This window comes from Mesoplodon bidens, assembly GCF_964165515.1.
Source record: "Mesoplodon bidens genome assembly, chromosome: 3".
In the NCBI taxonomy this organism is placed as follows: domain Eukaryota; kingdom Metazoa; phylum Chordata; class Mammalia; order Artiodactyla; family Ziphiidae; genus Mesoplodon; species Mesoplodon bidens.
In genome coordinates this window covers 100,895,345-100,908,305 of record NC_138178.1, presented here as the reverse complement: position 1 = coordinate 100,908,305, position 12,961 = coordinate 100,895,345, and the positions used below count along the sequence as shown (strand labels likewise).

General features: G+C 41.1%; 1 protein-coding gene across 8 annotated transcripts in view; it reads left to right on the top strand.

The window, feature by feature from the left end:
• Positions 1 to 12,961, top strand: part of FMN1 (formin 1) — a gene marked incomplete at its 5' end in the record, with an annotated part of 410,703 nt that overhangs the window by 204,232 nt on the left and 193,510 nt on the right. The window contains one exon of one of the 8 annotated variants that reach the window (XM_081226864.1): positions 2,039 to 2,292. The exons of the other annotated variants lie outside the window; for them this stretch is intronic. Of the gene's footprint in view, positions 1 to 2,038; positions 2,293 to 12,961 lie in introns of those variants that run through there. 8 annotated transcript variants of the gene reach the window in all.

The window sequence follows — 12,961 nt, the reverse complement described above, 5'->3', positions numbered from 1 at the left end:
CTGCAATGGAAAGGTGCCAGAGGTCTGGTCTTGAAGGTAACTAGTTAGCAGTTGTGTGTCCAGTCACGTAACCTCTCTGGCCTTAGTTTCTGTAACTGTCATGGCCTCTGGAGTGGATGTTTCTAAAGATGCTTTCCAGATGCAAAGTATCAGATCATATCTGTACGTGGACACCTTCACACACGCATTTTAAAACTCAGTGTATACGAGTGTGTGAGTAGAATGCAACCTCATTGGGACCTTGCTTCGTCAGTGAGTAATGTGGGATATACTGCAAACCAGCCTCACAAACACAATGTTGCTTCCCCCAAAGATGCAATATTTCCCTCCTCACACTTGTCTCTACTTAACAGAAAATGTCTTTGGCGGCAGCAGCCAATGGCCGAGTTGGCCAGCCCCATTCTGCTGGTGTGGCACTCTCCCCTCCATCTCTCCATAACGTTTCCAGGGTCCAGAGGCCAAGCCAAGAGTTCAGGTTTCACCAGACACAGCCGTCCACGTGTTTCCTAGGACAGTCTGGCTTGCCCCCAGTACTATGGCTACACTTACAATTTTTGATAAAGTACCTTTTAGCCCAGAGCTTGATTTCCTTTAGGCCTGACCTGGTTTCTCTCCAGCTGAGGCTAATTTGCATGGCTGTAAACACGGGCCTGACAAAGCTCACCAACTGTGATAAAAGCTAAGGAAACCTGAGACCATTGGAAACTCCAAAATCCGCCTTCAGTATCTGAGCCTGACTCAGAGTCACGCCTCAGCCCAGGAGGCTGCCAGCATGCAGCAGCTAAAGAAATGTTATTCTGATTGATCTGATTAGGGCAGCAAGGTTAGCCATGGTCAATTTACAAAGACAGTATGAGAAGAAGTCATGTGTGCAGGCAAGTTATGGGTCAGCGAGGCCCCTGCCAGAAGTTTTGAAAAGCCACAGCTCTGCCAGGACCATTATCAGATCTCCTCGGTGGGGTACAAATGGGATTGGAGGGTTAGGGGCCCTCCAGAGAAATGAATGACAAAAGGGATTGGGCTGGGAAGAGCTGGGGAGTGGTGCTTGCTTGCAGCTGGATTCCTTCGCTGCCAAGCCCTTTTTACATGGACTTCCCCAGTACCCTGTGAGGAGGACTGCCCTTAGCCCCTCAATCGTAAGGGAGAGGAGAAGGTGGGGAGGCTGATTTGAAAGGGCCGTGAGGCTCTAGACTGACCCACAGGAGCAGCCAGATGGAACCTATTGGGCATTTTCATCCCTTCCTTCACCACCAGAGTGGTTTAATTGGGACCTGGCTCCAGGCCGTGGTTACTAAATAACCTGAGTTTTAGTGTTTTCATTTTCATTCATTAACTTTTATGCTAGGTACCTTATTAGTCACATTAGACATTTTGCATGTGCAAAATGTCCTAGGAGGTGGGGGCGTGGTCTTTAAACATAGTGTAGAGCTGCAAGGACCAGGGGGTTAATTCAGGACTCAGTTATCACATCACTTTTGACTGTCTTGTAGACTCTCTTGTACAACTTCCTTAGTTTACAACAAACACAAAAACTAACTTTTAAATTTTGCTTTCAAGTTGTCATGGCATTCGTACTGATTCTGAAGACCTTGGATCTTTCACTCCGGGTGTGGTTCTTTTCCTCCCTGCTCAATTCAGGAACATAAATGAGTGTTACTTACAACACTGGGTAAGGCACATTAATTAACAAAGAAAGATGGATTTAAAATGTAGCTAACTGAAAGCCACAATGCCTGAGCTGGGCCTCATTATAAATAGTTCACTCTGTACTATAATCATCTTACTAATGGAAAAAATGAGACACTGAGATGGTTGCTTAGAGAAGAATGTAGTTCAGAAAAGCAGCAAAATGCCTAAAGCATACGAGATGTTTAGAATGATTTAGTAAGACATTGGAGAAACTGGGCCATGTGATGTTTTTGTTGTGTATTACTTATGCTCTTGGGATGTGGAGGTATCTGAACAGTTCAGCTCTGTAGGACACAGCCGTTCAGTTGCCACCAGTGGAAGGGATGAGCTTCTGAGGCTGAAGGTATGTGGAAGAGAAAGTAAGACTCACAGGCCAGCACAGGGAGTTCACACCAATTGACTCAGATCTTGGTGTGTGTTTGCCCCAGAGCCACCAGGAAGCCAGTTTCAAGGCTTCCAATCAGCTGCTTCCTCCTGCACACCCAGGGCACCAAGAGTCACGACTAGTCTAAGTATGGAAGGTGGTAGCATCGTGGTTCAGCAGGGCTTTCTGGAAACCACACAGGCCTGGCTTTTTCTTTGAGTCATCACTTTATCCATGGAGTAAGTCCCTTCATCTTTCTAAGGCTCCTCCGTACCACTCCCTCATCTGTAAAGTGAGAATAATAATAGTACGTATTTCAAAGGGTGATTGTGAGAGTTAAAATAATCTGTGAAGTGTTTAGCTGCGTGTCTGATGCATAAATATTTGCTGGTTCAACCACACTATTGCCACCATCGTCATGACCATCAGGAGTAGGAATAAGGACAATGAAAAATCCCTTAGTGTCACCCCTAAAAGAGAACGGGAGGTTGGATTCCAACCAGAAGCTTCATCTCTTATGCAAGGATGACTCCTGAACCCCCAGAGGGCTAGCAGAGATCCATCTCACCCTCTCATTTGTCTGTCTGTGTCCCATTGGGACACAGCTGTGTAATTAAAACAAATGAATTTAAGCTAGATGCTCAGAGATGAACATCCTCAAGGTGTGCCAAGAGAAAACCACGCAGTACAACAAAAAGATGATAAAATTTGTCAGCGTTTTCCAGTACTATTTTTATTTGGCTTTCATAGTAATCTATGTTGGAAGTACAATTTTTAAGTATGGCGGCTGTTGGGAGGCAACATAAGGGTGCTTCCTTAACTCCTTTTAGAACATGATAGACTATAAATAAATAAATATAATCATGTCTAGAATCACTGATTTAGGTGATGATGATGCTCTTTAAAGTGTGATATTTTACGTTGGTTTCTATATTAATAATCAGATTGAATTGACTTATAGTTTATTTCCAACAGCATAATGCATGGATTAATTTTAAGAGTCGAGCAATATTAAAAGACCTAAGAAAAACAAAGGTCCTGAAAACCTCAACAAATTTCACGCCATTTTTCATACAGACCATCCTCTGGCCAAAATGAAATTAAGTTAGAAATAATTTACCAGTAACAAAAAGATAATTTAAATATGTCAGTAACAAAAACCTCCTTGCCTTTTAACATTTACATTCACACCTGAAAATAACTCACGGATCAAGAAAGAAGTTATAATGGGGTTCAGAAAACCCTTATAATTCAAACAATACTGGTTTTTAAGACTCAAAGGATACCACTAAAATGTATGGTCATGAGTGTTTATATTAGAAAAGAAAGATAGGTCAAAAATAAAGCATCCAAAATTAACAGCTAGAAAAAGAAAAACAAACCAAAGAAATTTGAAGGAAAAATTAGGTTGAACAATAGGAAAGGCCATTTTTGCAGGTCAAATGTGATCAAATATTTAGAATTTCATATGGTTCAACCTAATGCATTTTAAGATGAGAATGGAAATTTTTTTTAAAAATTTAATACAATATAGAAGATCAGTAAAGTCAAAAGTTTATTCTTTGAAACCGAAATTCAGTAACTTTAGGCATGATTGAGCAAAACAAACAAACATAAATAAAGATAATAGGAAAGTAAAAGTGAATGTAACTATAGATGCGATAGAAATGTATAAGAGAATACCATGACCAAACTTTTGGCAATAAATGAAAATAACATAAAATTTTAAACTTTCTTGAAAAATATAAATTACCAAAACAGAGTCAAGAAGAAATAGAACACTGGAATGTTCTATAAATATTAAGGAAATTGGGTCCATAGTTTAAAATCTTCTTATGAAGAAAGTTCCAGGCCCAGATGGTTTTATTACATGAAGCATTTTCTTCTTACACAAAATACTTGAGAGAATAGAGAATGTTATGATCAAAGCTAGAATATAGTCTTGATAGCACTACCAGACAAGTACAGGAAGTGAAAGAAAAGTTACAGGTCAATTTCTCTCATATAGATGTGGAGATCCTAAACAGTGTATTAGTAAATGGAATCCAGCAATGAATAAAAAATTATTATAGCGAAAGTATTGAAGTAGACCTGAATAAAAGGAGAGACATAGTCTTTTCATGAATAGGAAGACCAATATTATAAAGTTGTCAGTTAGCCCCAAGTTAATTTCTAGTTTCAAAGTAATTCCAATCAAAATCTAAGTAGGATTATTTGGAATTTGACAAGCTTATTCTAAAAATTTGTATAGAAGAGCAGAGTTTCAAAATAATCTTACACATGATGTTTTGTGAAAAAAGCAAGTCACAGAAAAATGGTTCCATTAGCCTGAAGTTAAAAACATAAAAAGCCAAAGAATTTTATGGAATCATACATTTGTGGCAAACTGTTTTTTAAAAAGCAAGGGAACAGTAAACATAAAATTCAAAAAAATTTAAAAATTCTGACAAAGAAAAACCAGTTAGGATGCTTATTCTACCTCATATCAAGAAAAATAAAGCAATAGGCAGTAAGGTAGCTATAGTGTGGTAATAATTGGTGCAGAAAAAAACAAAGATCAATGGAAAGAATTGAGGGTTCAGAGGCAGATCCATGCATATCTGGAAACTAATATATGACAAATGTGGTCTCTCAGATCAGTGGGCAAAAGTGACTATTAAAAAAAGTACTTTAAAAATTGGAAAAAAAATATATCTCTCCAAAGAAAGTAGATTCCCTCCCTCATGTCATGAATAAAGATCAATTCCAGATGTATCAAGCACATAAATGAGAAAGGAAAAAGTTAATAGTTTTTTAAAAAAAAAGAATATAGGAGCATATTTTTTAACCTCACATGGAAAAGACACAAAAAGCATATCAAATAAGAAATAAGTACATTAGATAAAATTACATTGAAAATTTTTAAACTCTTGCTCCTCAAAAGGTACCACAAAGAGTATGAAAAGATAAGCCACAAGCTTGGAGAAGACATTTGTAACATATTTAACTGAAGAAGAATTACTACCCAAAATATATGTAGAATTCTTACCAGTCAGTAATAAAATGGTTGCCTTCCAATAGAAAGATGGGCAAAAGATATGACCAGGCTTGTCATGGAATGAATGGTCACTAAATAAATGAAAAGATGATCAACAAGTCAACAACTAGGGAAATGCAGAGATACCATTTTAGGCCCACCAGCTTGACAGAAATCAAAAAGTATAACTGTGAAATGTTGGGAGGGTGTGAAGCAGTAAGAACTCTGATTGCTGCTAATGGGAAGGTCAGCTGTTCTATATGCTTGGAAAACAGTTTGTCTCTGTCTAGTTCACGTGAACTCGTGTACAGCCTCTGCTCAAACTTTTGCAACTTTGTACCAGGAGACACGTGAGAGTGTTCGTAAAAGCATAGCTTATAATAGCAAAAATCTGAAAATGACAACAATGGCCATCAACATTAGAGTGGAGGAGTATCACAGGATACTACACAGCTTTTATAAAAAAGACTCAACTACAGCTACATGCATCCACACTGATGATTCTTTTTTTTTTTTTTTTTTTGCGGTACGCGGGCCCCTCACTGCTGTGGCCTCTCCCGTTGCGGAGCACAGGCTCTGGACGTGCAGGCTCAGTGGCCATGGCTCACAGACCCAGCCGCTCCGCGGCATGTGGGATCTTCCCAGACCGGGGCACGAACCCGTGTCCCCTGCATCGGCAGGCGGACTCTCAACCACTGTGCCACCAGGGAAGCCCCACACTGATGATTCTTAAACACGATGTTCAATGGAGAAAGCAAGTCACAAAAGAATGATTCCATTGGTCAGAAGTTAAAAACATAAAAAGTCAAAAATTTTTATGAAATCATACGTTTGTGGCAAAACCTTTTTTCTAAAGCAAGGGAAGAATAAATATACAATTTAGAAAACATGGGCCCTTTGGAGGTGAACTGTAGGGGAAGATAGAGGGCCTTTGAAGGTGTTAACAGTTCTCTGTTTGGTAAGGTGTACGCCTGTACATGGTTTACTTTTGTTGTCCTTTATACATAAATGTGCACATGCTACTCTTTTCTATAATATTTCACAGCTTTTAAAATTGTTAAAAAAAGATTTCCTGTTGCCCCCCATTCCGCTCCCACCTTGAACCCCAGGGGCACCAGTTTTCAATGCCCTCTCTGGCCATCTGTCTGGTATTCTGCTGTCTCTTGTGAATACAATTTTAAACAGTCACCATGGACTTCCTATTTTGGTAGACAAGGGTTTTTGTGTTTCAGAATTCTATGTGAATTTATAGAAGCTCATTTTTTAAAGAAATCAGTTACCTTCCTGAATTTATAAATTATAGTTTCTTCACATTTTCCTTTGCTTTTTACTTTCCATCTGTCTCTTCTTCCAAGCTTCTTTTTTTACATTTTTTTGTTTGTGACCTCTGTATTTCACATTAGAGGATTATCTCAAATAATTGGCGATCCTTGGCTGCTATTTTATGTATAAGATCAAGGCATGATAAACCTGGATGGAAGCTCAGTATGAATGGATGAGGTTTGCCCAATGGCGGGTCTCACAGTAGGGTAAACAGTTGCAGACCAGCCATTTTATTTGGGTGGGCCCTGAATGACAGGATCTGTTTATCTTTGCTCTTAGACTGATCCATTTTTCCAGGTGGAATTTCTCCAGGCACCTGACTCTGGGGGCTGGGGTGTCAGCCTGACTGCCAGTTTTCTGAGAGAGAATCCAAGAAAGGATGTGGAATTCTGAAAATGACTACATTCCAGTACAAGACCTCAATCCCAACTTCTCCTGTGCCTGATGTCCACAAGTCCCAAGTCTGTCTGGTTGAATTTGTCTAGAAACTATACTTCCAGATAATGATAAATGGGATTATACACCTGGCACCTAGTTGTACCATATACTAACTTTTAAATAATCCCCTTATTTTTAGCTCCCTACCTCACCCTTCCCCAGCATGTGGTGCCTCTAATTCATGCATGTCCAAGATTCTGCCTTCCTCTGCAGACAGTTAGGTTTGTCCTTCTGTTACTCTGCCATGGAATTTACCATTCTTTCAATTACTTTTTTTTTTTTTTGGCGGTACGCGGGCCTCTCACTGCTGTGGCCTCTCCCGTTGCGGAGCACAGGCTCTGGATGCGCAGGCTCAGCGGCCATGGCTCACGGGCCCAGCCGCTCCACGGCATGTGGGATCTTCCTGGACCGGGGCACGAACCCGTGTCCCCTGCATCGGCAGGCGGACTCCCAACCACTGCGCCACCAGGGAAGCCCTCTTTCAATTACTTTTGCCTCTATGTTTCTGTTTGGAAATCAGGGGGGTCTGCTAGTTTCACTGGAGGTAGATTGTGTGTTTCTGATCCTCAGTCTTATCATTTGGGGTTGATTTTATAAGAGAAAGGGAAGTGGACAGGCCTTTACTCTGCTACCTTAAAACTAAAAAATAGTTGTGATTTTCACATCTTAGAGGCTATTGCCTTGTTCAACATGATGGATGAGGCATGCACATCCTTGCTGGAATGAGATGTATTGCTAGGGAAAGAACATAGGAGTAGAAGTAGGACATCTGGAGGACCCTGGACAAATCCCCTACTGTGTGCTTGTTGCACTCATACTATCAGAAGGTGACCTGTCCATATGAGGGAACCTCAGGGAACATATATTCATGATTCTAGCCAAGATGGATATAGAGGCTCACTCTTCATGGATGATGGCAAATAAATATTTTGGATCGTGATGTTACTCCATTCCCATGGATGACTGAAGAATATAATGTGTTTTCTTTCCGTGATAGATGGGCCGTGAGAGTAGGGAGGATGATAAAGACTAATTTTAGGCGAAATGTGCTGGGTTATAGACTGTAAGCCTTAACCAAAACTTGTAGCAGTTTAAAAATATGTGTATACCATGCTCTTTCATCTTTCCTTTCTTACTAACATTTCCTGGAATCGTCATTTTATGTTTATAGAAGGAACTCAGGGAGCCTCCTTAGAAACAATGCGGTGCTTATGTCATCTGTTGTTACCCAGAAAGTTAACAGGGTAAAATGACTTAGGTAGTAAATGATGCATGTTACAGCAATAGCTGCAAATTAAAACTATGTGCGAGGTTGTTCTAGATGAAGTATGTCCATAAAAGGAAAAAGGAAAGTAGCCCTAGGTATCTTTAAAGAGGAAGTGTTTCTCTTTGAGTTTTGTCACAGGTTTTGCTGTCTAGTGGCTGGAGGCCCTGAAGCTAGGAGTGCCCACTGTCACTAGCTCTTCGCCTTCCAAGCAGGAGTGAGAAAGAGCCAGGTAATTTGCATCATGGTACACTCGAAATCAAAGACCATCCATCATTTCTGATACCTTGAATGCAATGATTATCATATCAAAGACATATGATGACATTGAAGATAATAACTTTTCTGTTGCCCATTATCTCTAACCAGCTTGGAGTAATTATTAGCATGTGTTCTTTTCAAAAGCCTAACACTCTAGATTTTGGAAGAATATGTATGAGACTAGATTCAGTGTCTTAATATCAAGTGAAAAATTATATAAATAAGGCAGGAAGCCCAAAGGTCTTATAAACTTTGTTATTTATAATCCTTTGGAGGGCAGTATGGCTGTCTGTGTACCTGGGATTTGCCTTATCTGAGAAAGCCGTACTCCTTGACTGAGCAGCTAGCTTTGAAAGAGGACTCCATGGAAATTGATAGAGGAAGGGGTACGTTTCCAAGTAGTTAGTTAGCAGGAAAAAAAACTCTAGGAATTAGGGATTATATAAACGTACAAACATATATCAGGCTCTGTGCTGAGTGCCAGTGATAGTAAACAAAATACTTCATTCATTCATTCATTTGCAGTCACCTGGCTACTCAAAGTGTGTTATCCATGGACCAGCAGCATAAGTATCACCTGGAAGCTTATTATAAATAAAACATTCTGACTCCTTGTATTAGTCTCCTAGGGCCAACTTAAACTACCATGAACTGGGTGACTTAAAGCAACGAAAATTTATTGTCTCCACGGTGCCAGAGACTACAAGTCTGAAATCAAGGTGTTGGCCGAGCCATGCTCTCTCTGAAACCAGTAGGGGAATCCTTCTCCCCACGCTTCCTATCTTCTGGTGGTTTGCTGGCAATCTTTGGCATTCCCTGGCATACAGCTGCCTTCATCAACACTTGACCTTCTCCTGGTGTGTCTCTGTGTCTTCACATGGCCATCTTCTTAAAAGGATGCCAGTCATATTGGATTAGAGGTATACTCTCCTCCAGTATGGACCTCATCTTAATTACATCTGCAATGACCCTATTTCCAAATCAGGTCACATTGTGAGGTGTTAGGGGTTGGGACTTCAACATATCTTTTTTAAGGGGAATACAGTTCCATCCAAAACAGGTCTCATCCATACCTGGTGAATGAGATTTTGTATTTTTCAGGATGTCCCTGTTAATTCACAGGCACCCTAAACTTCTAGAGGATATCCCAGAGGTTGTTAATTGCCTTATACCACAGACAGTTTTTTAGTGTCTCCACCAAACTTCTCTAAGGGCTTTGCCTACAGGATATAGAGGTATATAGGATGGAGATGTTTCCCATGCAACTTAGGAGTCATGGAGAGAAAGCTTTCCCTTTGCTCTTCAGTGCTAGGTCCAGTAGGGTGGGAAGGGGAAGAGAAGGAACATTTACTCTCCCAGTCTTTGCTAGGCATGCAGATTGGTTATTGAGACAGGAATTTGAAGTGAGATTGTAATAAAGAAATGTAAAACAAAAAACAAGTAAAACATGACTCAAAGGTCCTGTGGCATCATGCCTCTGGTGTATCAGGAGTAATGAACCACTGTGCTCCCATCCCTCCTAAAACAGAGGAAATAACTTTTTCTTCCTGCTGTTAAAGGGTGAGTTACATGTATGGAATAAGTTCCTGGCTTTGAGAAAGTTGAGCCATGATGACAGGAGCCCACCTGAAGGTATGGAATTGAGCTTTCCCAGGTTGTCCTGACATTAACATCTGTCCCAAAGAGAGTCCCTGTTTCCTCTCACTTTCTGACCACCAAAGCTTAGTATTCACATCATCAGAGTCTTGAATATTTTTGTGTTTTTGTTTTATGTTTCACTAGAAGTTGATATCTTCATACTCTTCTATTCTCTTTTTTCTTCTTTTCTGCTGTATAGCCCTCTGTCTAGTTACTTCTCACCAGGTTAGTTGTCAGTTTTAGAATTGTTTCATATTTATTAAGGCAAGCACTCTTTAAGGGGACTTGAGCACTAAGAAATCATAGGATGACTTTTCTCATCTGTACCTTGGTGTGACCGTAGTTTTGGTCCTGTCTGCAGACAGGACACTTAATGCACTGATGTCTCTCCTGAGTCGCTGAGCAAGAGTAAATGCATGTGATTTTGTTTTTGGAGTTTGTTCTCTACATAACAGGAAAACTCCAAAACCAGCACAGGTACCTCCTGCCCACACCCGCCCCCCAATCCCACTGTGCCCTTCACTTCCTGCCCCACCGCAGCCTTCACCTGCTGTGGCCTTCTCTCTCCATTTGCTTTCTGAACAGAATTCACTAGCCCAAAAAGCAATAAAAGGGTTTTTCTGTCTCATCAGTAAGGGAATGGGATGCCAAATATGTTCTCAGACGCAGGACAGGATGACAATTTGCCTTTTCACATTTCTTGGTGAAGAGCCTAAATCCTTAAAGTAAATTTCATCTGAGCAATTTTACGTGTCCCCAAAAATAAGGCCATGGAAGAGATTCAGACCTAATGGTTTGACAGAACAGTGCAGCTTAGTTTCCCTTGAAACATTTGGTGGCACAGATATCAGGCTGCGTGTGGAAAGCTTATTTTAATGACATTTATCAGGCCAGTTGATGCAGGCCACTACCCAGAAGGATACCCACCCACGCTGGCCATCAGTGGCGAGGGCTTGTTTACACCAAGTCAGGTGACATTTCATAATATGGCACCATGGAGCCCGCCAACCAGCTCCTCTGGGTGTGATGCCAAAGAGTGGCAGGGGGTGGAGTGCAGGAGAAGGGACAAGGAACCTGAGTCAGCATTTATTTTCCTGAGCACCTACCAAGAAACAAATGCATGTTTCCAAGGGAACGCACATTCTCCCTGAGGAGAGAGCAAGATGGCTGCCAACTCTGGTCCTGCTATTCCCCTCCAGCTGGCCCTAGCTCTTGGTACTGGCTGGGAAAAGTAGTTGCTTACCTGTCTCATCTCCAGTCACCATCACATTAGCAGTGTCAGGGAGGGCACAAGGCTGGCCACAGCTGTGAAGTGGGATTGTGTCAGTTGCTTATTTCCATGATTGTCTTTTTGGGAGAGGGGAGAGGGTGCTTATAAGGCCTACATCCATGGGCTACCATGCCTCATGACCGTGTATCATCTTGTGTTACATCTTGGAATGTCCATTGGGAAACACTCTGTTTTCCAAATTAGATTTCTATTACTTATAAAATAAGGATTTCTAATTTGGGGAGTATGTGAATGGGTGAGAGTTAAATGACAGTAAAAGTTAAAACCTAGGGGTTCCCTGATATATACCATATCTCATCCCCAGAAGATACCGCCTTCTAATCCAGCCAAAATTCAGACTCCATACTGATTTATATTCGTGATTTGGAGGAATCCAGAGGATATTATCAGCTCAGTCACCCAAGCTTAAAGCCCTTAGGATAGGTGCATCCATTTCTACATCTCCACCATAGGATTCTACCTGCTTTTCAACCTAGTCCATGCGAATGTCTTCAAGATAAATGCAGCAGTCATTATGAAAGTACCTTGGTCCGTGTGGAAGCTAGTGCCTTAGAAATGCAAAGGATTACTGTTAAGGAGGCAAGCTGACTTGTCATCAGTAGCACATGTGCTTTGTGCCAGCCTCCGAATGTCTGTAGTTTTGCCAAGTAGTGGAATTTGGTGAGTGTTGATATGAAGCATAAGCAAAAGATATGGCCAGTCTGAAGGCACAAAAATAGAAATAGTGTTTTTCAGAGTTTTGCTTTGGAGAGTCAGATTGTCTCCTTTCTGTGTATTCTCCACTGTGTTGTTTGATCTCCCTGAGAGAGGCAAGCCATGGACTCATTTGTTCTCTATAGTTGAAAATGTCCTGCCCGTGGAGATGTGATACATATCACTGTCTCGAAAGTAAATGTCTACCCATGTATGTAGATGCTTCATTTATTTGTTTTTGGTGGAGGAAGGCAAAGGCAGCAAATTTCACATGTACTTAATTTGCCTGAAGTGACCGAAAGATGTTCCTTGGAGATAACACATGAGGCTGTATTTAACTAGACGTGGGGCCTGTCCTCCAGGCTCTGTGATAAAACCGACTTCACTGGAGATGGAAATCCCGCAACTGAAACTGAGAAAGTTCTAATGTGTGGCCTAAGCTGAAGAACAGAATACCCACCTGATCTGCTTTAGGTTTCAATGTGTTTGGTGTTTAGCTTAGGTATGAGTGTGGAAATGACTCCTCTTTTTCAGACAGGGAGGGCTCCCTGGAAGAAGAAGGCTTCTGTGATTCTCTTTATTTTGTAGCTGTGCCGAACTCACTTGGCCAAGCGTGCTTCCAGCATTCATGGCCTATCCAGACCATTTATTTTTATTTTTATTTCTGGCCACGTCTGCCAAGCTCAGGCAGAAAGCTAAAGATATATATGGATTTTATGAAGATGTGAAAATCCCACTGGACCTGGCAGGAATTCTTTCTTGGTCTGTCTGGCAAGACTTTTCTAGTTGAGCAGTCAGGGTGTGGTTTTTCCACTGGAGCAAATCTGTCTTCCCATTCCTGTCTTCATTCTTATTCAACGAGGCAGATTTTTCTAAAAATCCACATATGTAAGAAATAATAATGATTTGGATGCACGGGCTCAAGGTGCAGGTTTAGACAGTGTGGGGTGTGGGGCTGCCTCCCCCTCTCTGGAAGGCATGGCG